Source organism: Cryptomeria japonica, chromosome 6 (genome assembly GCF_030272615.1).
Source record: "Cryptomeria japonica chromosome 6, Sugi_1.0, whole genome shotgun sequence".
Taxonomy (NCBI): domain Eukaryota; kingdom Viridiplantae; phylum Streptophyta; class Pinopsida; order Cupressales; family Cupressaceae; genus Cryptomeria; species Cryptomeria japonica.
In genome coordinates, this window is record NC_081410.1 from 308,991,451 (window position 1) to 309,006,710 (window position 15,260).

Below are 15,260 nucleotides of genomic sequence, written 5' to 3' on the forward strand. Positions count from 1 at the left end.
ATTTAGCTTGGAATAATTTTAATACAATCGAGATATTTAAATATCTCTCGACTTTAATTAGCGGCAAATTAATTAGGTTGATTAAATTAACTAATTAAATTGTGATAGCCTCTTAGGGAATAATTAGTCTTCATTAATTATTGTCACTTCATTGATTGAGTTAATTATCCCAGCTATAGTAAACAATTCTATTTATCCCTTAGTTAAGACAAAACTTAATTGATTTCATTTTAAATGTAGATTATTTTTGTGAGTTTATGTTGTCAAAAAAATAAAATTGTTGTTCTGTTTTTGCCCAAAAGTTTGGGCATGACACTGATAGTTGTCTTCTGATTCCATTCACTTCACAGAATGTATTAAATTCCTTATATGTGAATTCGCCTCCTTGATCTGATCTTAAACATTTGATTTTGTTACCAGTTTTATTCTCTACCATTGCCTTGAATAGTTTGAATTTCCCAAAAGCTTTTGATTTCTCCCTGAGAAAAGTAACCCAACACATTCTAGAATAGTCATCAATGATTAGCATAAAATATCTATCTCCTTGTAGACTTCTAGTTCCTGCCGGACCACATAAATCAGTATGAATTAAATCAAGAACATTATTGGATTTCTCTGGAATACTCTTAAAAGTTGTTCTGCCTTGCTTTCCAAATTGACATTCCTTACATACTGGATTGTGAGGTTTTACAATCTTAGGTAAATCCCTTACTGCCTTAGATGAACTAATTTCTACAATGCAATCAAAATTCACATGACAAAGTCTCTTATGCCATAACCAACTTTCATCAATATGTGCAATCAAACATGTCTTCTCATTATTATTCAAATGAAAGATATTACCTCTAGTTTGATTACCGATTGCAATTTCCAAACTAGTTCTATTGATGATTTTGCATTTACCATTCTTGAATTGTAACTGAAATCCCTTTTCAACTTTTTGACCAACACTCAAAAGATTATGCTTCAAACCTTCAACATAATAAACATTGTCAGTATTGTGCTTACCATCAAAAGATATAGTGCCTTTTCCTTTGATCAAACAATCTTTATCATCACCAAATCTTACTAGACCTTCATTGTATTCCTGAAAAGTTAAGAATTTACTTTTATCACCAGTCATATGATGTGAACATCCAGAATCAATGATCCATTCATCCTTTTCTTCAATTTTAGCTACCAAGGCCTGCTCTACTAGTTGTACAGTAGGTACCAGATGATCTTCTATTATTGCAACAAAAACCCATCCATTGTCTGCTAGTTCCTCATCATAATCATTAGTAACTCCTTCATCAGCATAGTAACATGATTTGTCTCTATTCTTCTTAAATCTATATCTCTGATATTCAGGGTTAGGTTTATATGTTCTTTTAGCTTCTTCTCTCAATCTTGCATGTCTATCAGGACACCTAGATGCCATATGACCAATTTTATTGCAGTTAAAACATTTAAATGGTGCTTTACCTTCATACTTACTTCCGACTGGACCTTTAGGCATTTTTATTGCGAATAGTGCTTCAAGTTCTTCTAATTCTTCATTTTCCTTTCTGATGTTTTCAAGTTCTCTTGCATAAAGTGATTTCCAATCAAATTTCTTAGATGATGATGATGATGATACAAATGATGATGCTTTGAAGGCTAAATCTATCTTAATTGTAGCAACAGGACTGAATTCCTCAAGCTCAAAAGCTAAAATTTTTCCAACCAAAGTATCTCTAGATACTGATGTATTAGGCATTGTTCTCAATTCATTAATAACAGTTACTTTCATTTTGTATGCTGGTGGCAATGCTCTTAAAAATTTAGAAACAATCTCATCTTTAATTAAGCATCCTCCACAACATTGTATACCCAAAACAAGTTCATTAACTCTTTCCATAAAAGCACAAATTCTTTCATCTTCTTCCATTTTTAGATTTTCATACCTGACTTGGAAGCATTCTAGTTTTGCAATTTTGACAGTGGTATCTCCTTCATTCAATGTCTCCAATTTATCCCAAATATCTTTAGCAGTAGATCGGTCTGGTAATCCCATGATTTGTTGATCTGACAATGCACTCAAAAGTGCTTCTCTTGCTTTGAAATCATTCTCCTCATGTTTAGCCAAGTTTGGTGGTTTAGCTTGACTCTGTGCAGGACCAACATACCCATTCTTTGTAACATCCCATATGTCTCTTCCAATGCAATTCAAATGTGTCTCCATTCTGATCTTCCATATACCATAGTTAGTTCCATCAAGTTTCAGACTGTCCTTCCTAAAATAGTTAGTTGCCCTAGAATCTCTTCAAGCTATTAAATGTCTGCAAAAAGGGACTTATCTCTGATACCAATTGTTAGGACCCGGAGGCAACTCAGAGGGGGGGGTAAATTAGTTGTCAATTAATTTCAACCCAAATATAACTCAATCAAACTCGATGCATAATACCAGTAAACCAAACTTAATGCCAATTGACAGTTTAATAGTTAATAATAGTACCGGTGAAACTTAATGCATGAAACAGAAAGAGAAACAACATCCACAATACATAACACAGATATTTGTACGTGGAAACCCTATAAGGGGAAAAACCATGGTGGGAAACCTTACCCACAATCAGATGATACTACTACAAATAGTATGTGTGTACAAATGGGGTCTACACATGCAGAAAGGCCAACTGCCTAGAGCTCACTACTCAATCACAAAATGAGAGTCACACTGACTACAATTGGATGATTAAATCCAATGATAATATACTGTTCAAAGTAGCATCTCCAATGCTAGATTCAGTACCAGTTAATCTCTGATTGTCTTCTTTGAACCTTCCTTGAATCTTCAAATGATGTCTGCATGAGTAGATCTACTTATATTCGCATATATCAAATATCACAACCTTATCTCATCTCCTATATCAATCTTAGAATTGAGATCTTACTTATATACCAAAACCTAAGACCAAATGTGTAGGCCAGCTTACTAAGAATATTATAATTAAATTAATTACAAATGAAGCAATATGTGACACATCATGTTAGCTCAATTCATTTACAATAATAACCAATCAATAAATCATCTCCATAATGTGTCATGTTGATATGGAATAGAGAACGCATGCTGGTCTATAACCTAGACCAGTTTGCCGGTAACAGCAAATATGCCAACTTGATTAGACCAATAACCAAATCTCTAAAACAAGTGTCCAAACCATGTCTTCGACATAACCAAGTGATCTCCAGGTGATAAAAAGTCATCCTTAGTGTCGGTGAACAATATAACCTGTCGGTGAACCAGATACCGGTGACTGTGCATAAGTCACTGAACTTGCCAGTGAACATAACCAAAGATCTCTAGAAAGATAAGTGCTGATAAGTGTTGAAATCAATGAAAAAACCAATGCAACACATCCATAATACCAACAATTCAAGGAAATGGTGGAGAATGAAACCGGTAACAAAATCAAATTTTGAAGATCAGATCAAGGAGGAGAATTTACATCTAAGGAGTTTAATACATTTTGTGAAGTGAATGGAATTAGAAGACAACTATCAACACCCCAGACACCTCAGAAAATTGGAGTTGTGGAGAGGAATAACATAACTATTCTAAATGCAACCAGAAGCATGATATTAGAAGAAAATCTACCTCATGTGTATTGGAGAGAAGTAGTGAATACTTACACTTTTAACAAAGTTCACATCAAAGGTGAAACCAATAAGACCCCCTTATGAACTATGGTTTGGTAATACTCCTACTCTTAAATACTTTTGAATATTTGGAGAAAATGTTACATTAGGAGAGATGAGTATATTGGTAAATTTGATCCTAGAAGTGATGAAGGAATATTTCTTAGTTATTCATCTAAGAGAAAGGCATATAGATGGTTTAATAAAAGATTGCAGAAAATCATTGAGAGTGTAAATGTGAAGATAGATGAATAATTTAGAGGAATTTTAAGGTCTATAGATTTTGAACTAGCAGTTGAGATGATCATAAATGAACCTATACAGAGTGCACCGGTAAAGAATATGGATCTAGTCACACCAACATCATTAGATAATTCCACAGTGACTAAAGAATAGCACCAAGTGAACACACCCAGGTATGTAAGACCGAATCACTCTGAAAGTCAAATAATTGGGAATAAGTATCAAGTTGTTATGACAAGAGGAAGACTGGCAAATGAAGAGGTGTGTTTAATTTTTCAAATTGAACTAGCATTTGTTATTGAGGCATGTAATAAAAAACAAAGCAAAATTAGTGTGTAAAGGATATTCACATAAAGAGGGAATTGATTACAATGAAACCTTTGCACCAGTAGCTAGAATTGAGAGAGTTAGATTATTTCTAGCATTTGCAGCACACAAGAACTATAAAGTATATCAAATGGATGTAAAATGTGCATTTCTGAATGGTGATCTTGAAGAGGAAGTTTACATTGAACAGCCTAATGGATTTTCATTGACAAATGATAAAGATATGGTTTGCAGATTAAGGAAAGCTTTGTATGGATTGAAGTAAGCTCCTAGAGCTTGGTATGCTAGATTGGACAAATATCTTTTGAAGCTTGGTTACACTAAAAGTAATGCTGACAACTTATATTTCAAAGTGACTAATGAAGACATCTTGGTTATTGAATTTTTTTTGATGATATCATTTTTGGAGGAGAATATGGATTATGTAAAGACTTTACTAATAAGATGCAGGAAGAATTTGAAATGTCTATGATTGGGGAGATAAAAATCTTTTTTAGGATTGCAGATTTCACAGATTGATAAAGGTATATTCATATGTCAAACAAAGTACTTGAAGGAACTACTGAAGAAATTTGGTATGGAAAACTCTAAACCGGTAAGTACTCCTATGACTGCAACTGATAAATTGGCATTGAAGGATGATTCAGCTCTTGTTAATCCGACAAGATATAAATCTATGATTGGAGGTTTACTGTATTTGACACAATCAAGACCTGATATAATGAATGCAATATGTATTGTTTCAAGATTTCAGAGTAATCCTAAAGAAAATCATGAATCAGTAGTGAAAAGGATTTTTTGGTATCTACAAGGCACAACAAATCTTGGTACATGGTATCTTAAAGATGAAAATTTTAATTTATGTGCATACACCGATGCAAATTGGGCAGGAGATGTAGATGACAGAAAGAGCACCACCGACGGGGCATTCTTTCTTGGTAGCAGATTGATTTCATGGTTGAGCAAGAAACAGAGTTGTACATCATTATAAATAGAGTTGTACATCATTATCAATAGGAGAATCAAAATATGTTGCAACAACAACTAATTGTACTCAGGTATTATGGATTAAAAAAATGTTGAAGGACATAAAGGTAAAATGCAAAGAACCTATAATAATTTATTGTGATAATTCAACAGTAATTGATATATCTAATAATCTAGTATTTCACTCTAAGACTAAACATGTTTCTATCAAATATAATTTTTTGAAAGAGAATATTGAAGCAAAAGAAGTGAGATTGGTTTATGTGAATACTAAAGAGCAGATTACAAATATCTTTACTAAGCCTTTGCTTAAGGAAACTTTTGAGTATCTCAGAGAGAAACTTGGGGTAATACCCTCACTGGTAGAGACTTAGACAATTGATGATTGGCATCAAACCAATATAATTAATAGAGAAATATTTTTCCGGCTTTGATGGAGGAGAGCTACTTCTCAGGGGGAGTAGTTGGTTAAAACAATTGGTTATTGTAATTGGTTGTATGTTCTAGTATTTGTATTACTTTGGCATTTGATGTCAAAGGGAGAGAGATATATATGGAAAAAAATTATCCTATGGGGAGAGAGATATTATTCATTGGGGGAGAGATATATACTCTATGCATTTGTATTTTGATTTCTGGTATTGATCTATTCTAGAGATTGTTGGTTTTTGGCATTCTATTTTGGCACTTAGATGTTTTTCCATCTTGTGTTGCCATCAATGCCAAAGGGGGAGATTGTTGGTATTATGGATGTATTGCATTGGTTTTTTCATTGATGTCAACACTTATCTTCTAGAGATCTTTGGTTATGTTTAACCGACACATTATGTTCACCGACAAGTTCAGTGACTTATGCACAGTCACCGGTATATTGCTCACCGATAGGTTATATTGTACACCGACACTGAGGATGACTTGTTATCATCTGGAGATCACTTGGTTATGTTGAAGACATAGTTTGGACACTTGGTTTTTATATTTTGGTTATTGGTCTAATCGGGTTGACATATTTCCTATCACTGATAAATTGGTCTAGGTCATGGACCGACATGCATTATCAATTCTAGATCAGCACGAAACATTATGGAGATGATTTAATTAATTGGATATTGTTGTAAATGTATTGATCTGACATGATGCATCACATCTTGACTTATTTGTAATTGGTTTAATTGTAATATTCTTGGTAAATCTGACCTACACATTTGGTCTAAGGTTTTGGTATATGTGTAAGATCTCACTTGTGAGATGATGTAATAGGTAATAGGTAGAAGGAAGATAACGGTATATGGTATAAGGTTTTGTAACATGGTATGTGCAAATATTGAAGATCATATGAGCAGACCATAGAGAAGATTCAAGAAAGGTTTAAAGGTGATTATCAGAGCTTAACCGGTATTAAATCCAGCATTGGAGATGCTACTTTGAGCAGTACATTATCATTGGATTTAACCATCCAATTGTAGTTGGTGTGCCTCCTATTTTGTGATTGAGTAGTGAGTTTTAGGCAGTTGGCCTTTTTGCATGTACAAACCCTATTTGTATACACATACTATCTGCAGTAGTATCATCTGATTGTGGGTAAGGTTTCCCACCATGGTTTTTCCCCTTACAAGTTTTCCATGTACAAATCTTTGTGTTATGTGTTGTGGATGTTGTTTCTCTTTCTATTTTATGCATTGAGTTTCACCAATACTAAGTATCAATTTTGATTAAGTTATATTTGGGTTGAAATTAATTGACAACTGATTCACTGTCATGCCAAAAAATTAGGGCAAGAACGGGATAATTTTTTTTTTAAATTTCACAACTAAATACATTAGAATTGCAAATATAAAATGCACTTGGCAAGTTTTGTCCTAACTATGGTTGAGTTAACTTAAACCCTAACTCAAGTGATCAAGAATAATTTAGAATTAAATGCGGATTACTAAAATAATTAATTTATTTTCTCATCAAAATTGGTTAATAGTTAATTATATCAAACTCCCTAAAATAATTCACAAAGTTATTGTTGATCACTAATAACCGTTAATTACTTTTAGGAGCCAAATTATTTTAGACCTAGCACTGTTATTTATAATGTCTAAAATTATATTTCAATCAATAATTAAAATGTACTTAAAATTAAATCGACTAAAAGGACAATTAAATTCATAATGCCCTATGACCCATAAAGTTTAATCACATATGTCTACGTCTAGTTGGGCTAAAAATTAATCTCTATAGTCAAATAATTTACAATAACATTAAATTCCCTCAATGTTTAATTTAATACATCATAACTATTTAATTTAAATTAAATACTACTTCATAAATATTTACTCTAAAACATCTCAACTTATATTTATAAATATATATATGTATATATAAATATAATTATATATATATATATCAAAGGGTTTTACCCATGCAACCCTAATCCGTTATTTATTATAAATAGGCCCCTCTTTTATTTTATCATTCTTTATTGACCACTTTACCCTAGCCCTACCTGGGCTAGGGTTTTTATATTTTTTTTTTTAAGCAGGGATGGGCAGCAGCCATGGCTGACTCGGCAAGGGCGTTTTGGTCGCAGGTGGCGGTAGGTGTCCCTAGGGGCACCGTTCACTATGGGTTACCATAGTGGTGCCGACCACTGTGGTTGCCCACAGTGTCAGCCTTAGGGTCGTCCACTGTAGGAGGCCACAGTGGCACCGACCACTGTGGTCGCCCATAGTGGCAGCTCCCAGTCGCGCTGTCCCACTATGTTAAACACAATGATTCGACCTTCCCACTGACCATTGTTTTTAGCACAGTGGTTTCAGCTCGGGTTTGGCCCTTAGCTTGTTTTTTTCTTTAGATGTATGTTGTTGTTTTGTTTTTTTTGAACATTTTTAACAGACTAGATATATTCTACAGAATTTAAACAATGCATTTATTTCCTTTTATTAAAAACCTAGTTGCAAAGCAATGGTAGATAGATTCTCTACTATAGCTTTACTTTCGAAAAAATAAAGTAACTAACAGAATTAAAAAAAGTTAATGCAACATCTATTTAAATCTAGAAATTTAAAATGAATCCTTAGAGATGACTATAATAAACTTTAGATTTTTATTTTCTGCAAGTTAATAAAATGACAGATTTAAATAAATTCCAACAACAACTTTATTTATCTAGAATCCTTTAAATTTAACCATGCAATTAGGAATTAAACTAAAACATTTATATTCAAGTAACATGCATGCAATCATTAAATTAATTCTTTATTTTCCTAATGTATTTCATTAGCATAAAGGGATGAAATAAATTTCTTGCTTTTCAAAATATTATATACTCAACAAATATCAATTTCAAAACTTTAGGAACTAAATCCAGAATTATTCACTTCATTGCTACAGTATTTCATATATTACATTTCTTTAAATTGCATTTAAAAGACACTATCGTCATTTTACAAATAGGTCTCTACTTATTAATAAATGAGGACTTTAAACAAAAAAATAAATATATTTCCAAATAGTTTTCTGCAACAAATAACTTCATCCAATTTCCTTTTGTCCTAATTCATTCCTTCCAACAACCTACAAATAATCAAAGTATATGACCATGGAGTGCTCACCTCCTAGCCTAGGCTAACTAGTAGCCACCCCCGAGCTTGGAGAACCAAGCCCTACATAGGTAACACACATGCAAACACAATAAACAAGGGAAAAACCACCACAATCACATTCCCAACCAAGGCTACACTGCACCACACATTGTGATGTCTTTTCAAGGGTGGTAGTGGACCAAGTACCCTAAGGAGACTCCAAGTATGGTAAAACCTATAGCCACCTCATGGAAAATCAAATACATCATAAGTATAACATCCCCACATCCTTATGCCCCCCAAGGCATTCATGCCTTATTTCCCTCCTTATGACCCCCAAATGCATAAACAAGCCATGCAGCAAGGGTCACATAAAATCCCTTGTGATCACTCTTATAATGAGAGCCTCTCAATCGAGGGTTGTCACTTCTACCACCCACAAGACCATCCTCTCTCCCAAGAGTAGGAGGCCTTGATTACTCCCAAAGCACATAAAATGCATACAAAAAGTAAAACATAGAACACAATAATTTTCCAAGGAAAACATGCAAGAAAACTAGCCTTTTTACACAAGCAAATCCTTTCAACACAACATGCAATATAAAACAATACAAGGAAAAAATATGACCAACCTTCAACTACCCAAAGGCATGCTAGATTGGTTGAAGATGAGTAGCCCAATTCCACAAACCCTTGCCTCTCTACACTTAGCCAAATTTTCTAAAACCAAATCTATCTTTCTTTCAAATTCTTGTCTCCAAAAATGGAGAGTGGGTGATTACCCACAAAATCTCTCATTCTTTCTTAAGAAGACCCTAGTTGGTGTTCTCACAAGTTTCTAAAACTGAAAAGGGAAGGTGGTAGAAAATGGGAAAGGGATCTCACATCCAAAAGGAAAGTTTACAACTTACATGATCCTTCTAATTTCAATTTTCGTACAACTTAGAAAAGTCACTTTTTAGGGTGTCTAAATGGTCACATGAGAGTTGGTACATGCCTAAAATTACTCCTAACCCTTAGGTATACCTTATGGGCTTTAGGAAACCCTATTAAACTACCCCTAGGTGTCCATTTAACCCTTTTTAAACCCATCTGAAGTTAATTTTCGGGTCAAACTTAAGTTGACCATCCCAAAGTTTCTTTTCCCAAGGCAATTAAGGATTCACATTAAATTAATTGAAAAAGCTATGGTTGAACAACTCCTTCCAAGAGACAAATTTAAAATCCAAAACATAAATCAATCACATGTGTCAAGCGACACAATAAAAATACTTTTACAAATTTACACTTGAAATTTTGTCTCTTGTTGGATTTACACGAATTAATAGAATTCAATTTAACATTCATGCAACAATCACTTTTATGAATAAAATACCATACAAACAGGGTGTTGTCTCTCCAAATAGACAAACCCTGGTTTTACGAACGTACATAGGTCTAGGTTTGGTTCTCCATAATATTTCCATGGTCACATGGATAATTTTCCTGCGCAGCTCAATTACACATTAGTAATTTCAAATAATCTCATATAATATAAAGCACATGAATAAGAATACACATCAAACACTTTGCATACAATATACATTTGAAAAATTCAATATATCTTATATCCAAATAATTCCACATAAGCACTTATCATAATTCTCATAATTTTGATCCACACATAAAACATACATCCTAATTCTATCATCATAGTAAAGTCCTACAAATCCAAAAATGACATACATCATCTCAAATTCATCCTATTCTAAAATCATGTAGATTTCTATATCGTAAAGCATATAAATGAAGCATCAACATATAGCAATGTTATCCAAATCATGGAATCATATAAGTTCTAAATCCATAATGCATAAAAATAAAGCATCCATAATAGTCTCAACATAAAAATCACTGAAATGCTAGACTGAGTTGGGGTAGGGCTTCACACCCTCCCCCTCTAGGCATGAACTTCCTCCTGGAGTTCAGAAAAAAGATGGGGGTACTCTAATCTCATATGTGCTGCATCCTCCCATGAAGCTATAACCTCATAATAGCAATCCCACTAGACCCTAACCTTGTCCAGCTCTTGACGTCGAAGGGCCAGCGTCCAACGTGCCAAAATGTGAATGGGATCCAAAGCTAGCTGCCCGTCTAACTCCACCTGCAAGGCATCCCAATCTAATATATGAGACTCATCATAGATATACTTCCTCAAAACTGATACATGAAACACATCGTGGATGCGTGACAAGCTAAGTGGCAATGTTAAATGGTAGGCAACTGGTCCTATCCTCTCAAGGATCTCAAATGGTCCTACAAAGCGATGTGCGAGCTTAGAACCCTTTTCGTAATGGATTGGACTCTTATGCGGTCGCACTCTCAAGAAAACTCTATCTCCAACCAAGTAGCTATGATCTATCCTCTTCGCATCTGCATATTTCTTTTGTCTATCATGTGCCTCTTTAAGACACTACCTAATCAAATCCACCTACTGTTCCATATCTCGAACTATCTCAGGACCAATATCAACTTTGTCCTCTATGCGGTCCCAGCTCAACGGTGTCCTACAAGGCCTGCCATATAATGCCTGATAGGGTGGCATCCCCAATTAAGTATGATGCCCATTGTTATAGGCAAACTCCACTAAGGGAAGGTACTCTTCCCATCTGGTTTGATGATCCATGATGTACATTCAAAGCATATCCTCTAACACCTAGTTAACCCTCTCTATCTGACCATCTATTTCTAGATGATAGGATATACTGAAATTGAGCTTAGTGCCCATAGCTGCCTGTAATGCCTTCAAAAAGGAAGAAGTGAAGAGGGAATCCCTATCAAAAATAATCTTGCATGGAATGCCATGAAGTCTAACAATGTCTTGTAAGAACACCTGTGCCACTGCTGGTGTTGTGAAGGTAGTCTGAACTGGTGAAAAGTGGGCCACTTTGGTCAACTTGTCAACTGTCACCAAGATAGCATCATGGCGATGAGATGACATAGGAAGACCAATGATGAAATCCATGGATATAGTATCCCACTTCCACTCTAATATAGCATGAGACTGGAGCAACCCACCTAGATGGCGGTGCTCCACCTTTACTCTCTGACACTCAAGGCATCGGGCTACTAACTCAGCAATGAGCTACTGCATTTCTGGCCAATGATATAACTGTCTCATGTTAGCATGCATCTTCTTAACTCTGGGATGTGCTGCATAAGGAGCTCTATGAGCCTCCATGACAATGAACTCTCACAATCCCCTGGAATAAGGTACATAGATGTGCCCTCTATGGCGTAATAGTCCATCACACTGCAAGGAATAATCCACATATTTCCCTTCTAGAATTTTCTGAGATCATATCACCTGACAAACCTCTGAGTACCATCCATCCTCTAGCAAATGCTGCAGTATATGATCTCTCAAATCCGTGCCCATAGATATAGTGTATACCTCATGACGTCTCCTACTCAAAGCATCTGCAACTACATTTTCCTTTCCTTTAATGTAGTGAATGTCAAAATCATACTCGCACAAGAACTCCATCCATTTCCTTTGATGTGCATTCAGGTTTGGCTGAGTGAAAATGTACTGGAGACTTTGATGGTCTGAGTGAAGCTCAAAGTGGTGACCTAAAAGGAAGTGTCTCCACCTCATAGGTGCATGTACTACTGCTGTAAGCTCAAGGTCATGAGTAGGGTAGTTAAGCTCATGAGTCTTAATTTTCCTAGACTCAAATGCTATGGCCCTACCATCCTGCATAAGGACTGCTCCTAAACCCTCTAGGGAAGCATCTGTGCAAACCATGAAGTCGACTGAGGGATCTGGTACTACAAGGATAAGTGCACTGGTAAGTGCATTTTTGAGTTCCTAAAAGGCCCTCTCACACTTCTCTGTCCACTCAAATTTCTTCCCTTTACGTTGAAGATAAGTAATAGGATGTGTGACTCTAAAGAATCCCTCAACAAAGTGTCAGTAATAACCTGCTAAGCCCATGAAGCTCCTAACCTCTATCACACTAGTTGGCACTAGCCAATCCATAATAGCTCTAATCTTTTATGGGTCAACTAAGATCCCATCACTAGAAATAACGTGCCCAAGGTACTTGACCTCTGATCGAAAGAAAGCACACTTTGACAAACTACCAAACAACTGGTTATCCCTCAAACACTGCAAAACCTGCCTCAGGTGCTCCTCATGCTCCTTCTCATTTTGAGAATATATCAAAATATCATCAAATGACATGATCACAAAATGGTCAAGGAATGTGCAGAATATCCCATCCATGAGGCTCATGAAAATAGCTGGAGCATTCATAAAGACCGAATGGAACCACGGTGAACTCATATTGGCCATATCTAGTGTGAAATGCGGTCTTGTGGATATCACTTTCCACTATTCTCAACTGATGGTATCTTGACTTCAGATCAATTTTGGAAAATACTTTGGCATGTTGAAGTTGGTCGAATAAATAATCAATTCTAAGAAAAGGATATTGGTTCTTGATGGTTACTTTTTTCAATTGATGATAATCCATGCATAATCGGAGAGATCTATCCTTCTTCTTTATGAAGATGACTGGTGCACCCAATGGGGATACGCTAGGATGAATGTGACCCTTCTCTAGTAATTCCTCAAGCTACATCTTGAGCTCATTAAGCTCATTTGTGGTCATCTTATAAGGTGCTCTGGAAACTGGCTCAGCTCCTGGTACAAAGTCTATATGAAAGTCAATCTCTCTATGGGGTGGCATTCCAAGTAGCTTTGAGGGAAACACGTCTGAATATCCCTTAAGGATAGGATGGTCATCAAGTGATGTTTCATTTTCATCCTCTTCCCCCCTATCACTGATCGTGATGGCAAAAAACTAACATCCCTTTTGCATGCTCCACTTAAGCTACATTACGGAGATCATACAAAGAGACACGGGTCTCTGAATCTCAGTGATTACTATGGGCGAACCCTGATCATCCTCACTCTCAATTTCATTCCTGCGGCAATCCATCTTGGCTCTATGGGCATAAAGCCAATCCATGCCAAGTACAATACCATAAGATCCAAGTGGTTTGACTCTAAGGTCTTCTAAGGTGGTGGTATTGCCAATCTGAAGCTGACATGCCCTAACCTTTGATTCCACTGACACTTTAGCCCCTAAAGCTAACTCCACTTCCCAACTGACACCCTGTCTAGTTGCCACTAGCCCGCAACACTCCACAACCAATAGAGAAATAAAGGAGTCAGTAGCTCCTGAATCAAATAATATAGATACACTATTACCTTTGATCATACCTGCAACCTCAATGATCGTGGCCTGATGCTCAACTTGGCGGTTATCAACTGCTGCAAATACTCTATGGGACCTACCCATATCACCAACTGTAGGCTCTGAAGCAGCCATCCTCTGACTTCCTGCCATCTGACCCTGAGGACAATCCCTTGCCATATGCCCCATGGCTCCACATGTAAAGCAAGTACCGCGTGCCTGAAACTGGGTGCCCTGAGGCCTAGGGAAAGCCTATCCTCCTGTCCTACTAGATCCATTGTACCCACCCCTGGAGGATTGCTAAGTCCTCACTGACGGTGTGTAAGGAACCCGAGCTCTCTGATCTCGCCTCTAACCCTGAGACTGCCAGTACTTGGGCTTTGCGCCTTGCTGATAATGTGGAGGCTTCTGCCTCTGGTTCTATTGTGACTGTTGCGGAGGAGGGGATTTGGAGAACCCATGTGAGTTTTTGTTATTACCCTTCCAATGGGGTTTCTAAAATCCATATGTCTGGGGTGTAGGGTTTCAGTTTTGGAACCGATCCCTAGTATCTTGTGGTCTGACTTGAATCTCCTCTACTATCAGTGCCTTCTCCACGACAACCCAAAGGCTCCCTAGAGTGGACATCCTCACTGGTCTTACTATGCCGACATTCAGTCCTCTGATGAAATGGTTAATGAGAAGTTTCTCATCCTTTAGATAGTCCACGTATGGCAAGAGCTCAAAGAATTTGTTCTCATATTGGGTCACTGAGAGACCCTTTTGCTAGAGGTCATGGAACTCATCTATCCTACGCTGTCTGTAATGTTCTAATAAGTACCTCTCTCTAAACCTCTTTGTAAAATCTCCCATGTAAGAGTATCACGAACTAATCCACACTTGTATTCCTCCTGTCTCCACCATGTGGAGGTCATCCCTCTCAACAGATGGACTACTACACATGCCTTTAGATTGCTCTCGTAAGAGCGCAATGCAAAGAACCTATCAAGGCTCAAAATCCAAGCCTCAGCTTCTACCCCATCTGTAGATCCCCCAAAAGACGATGGCTGGAGGCACATAACCTCCCTAATAAGATCCCCTGGCTCTCGACGAGCTCTCTCATAATACACTAGCTTTAACCCTGGAGGTGGTACTGGTAGGTGCACAAACTTTGGCTCATTCCCACCCTGACTCTCTATGGGAATAGGAAATAGACTCCTACTCCATTCCCTATCAGCCGATCTAT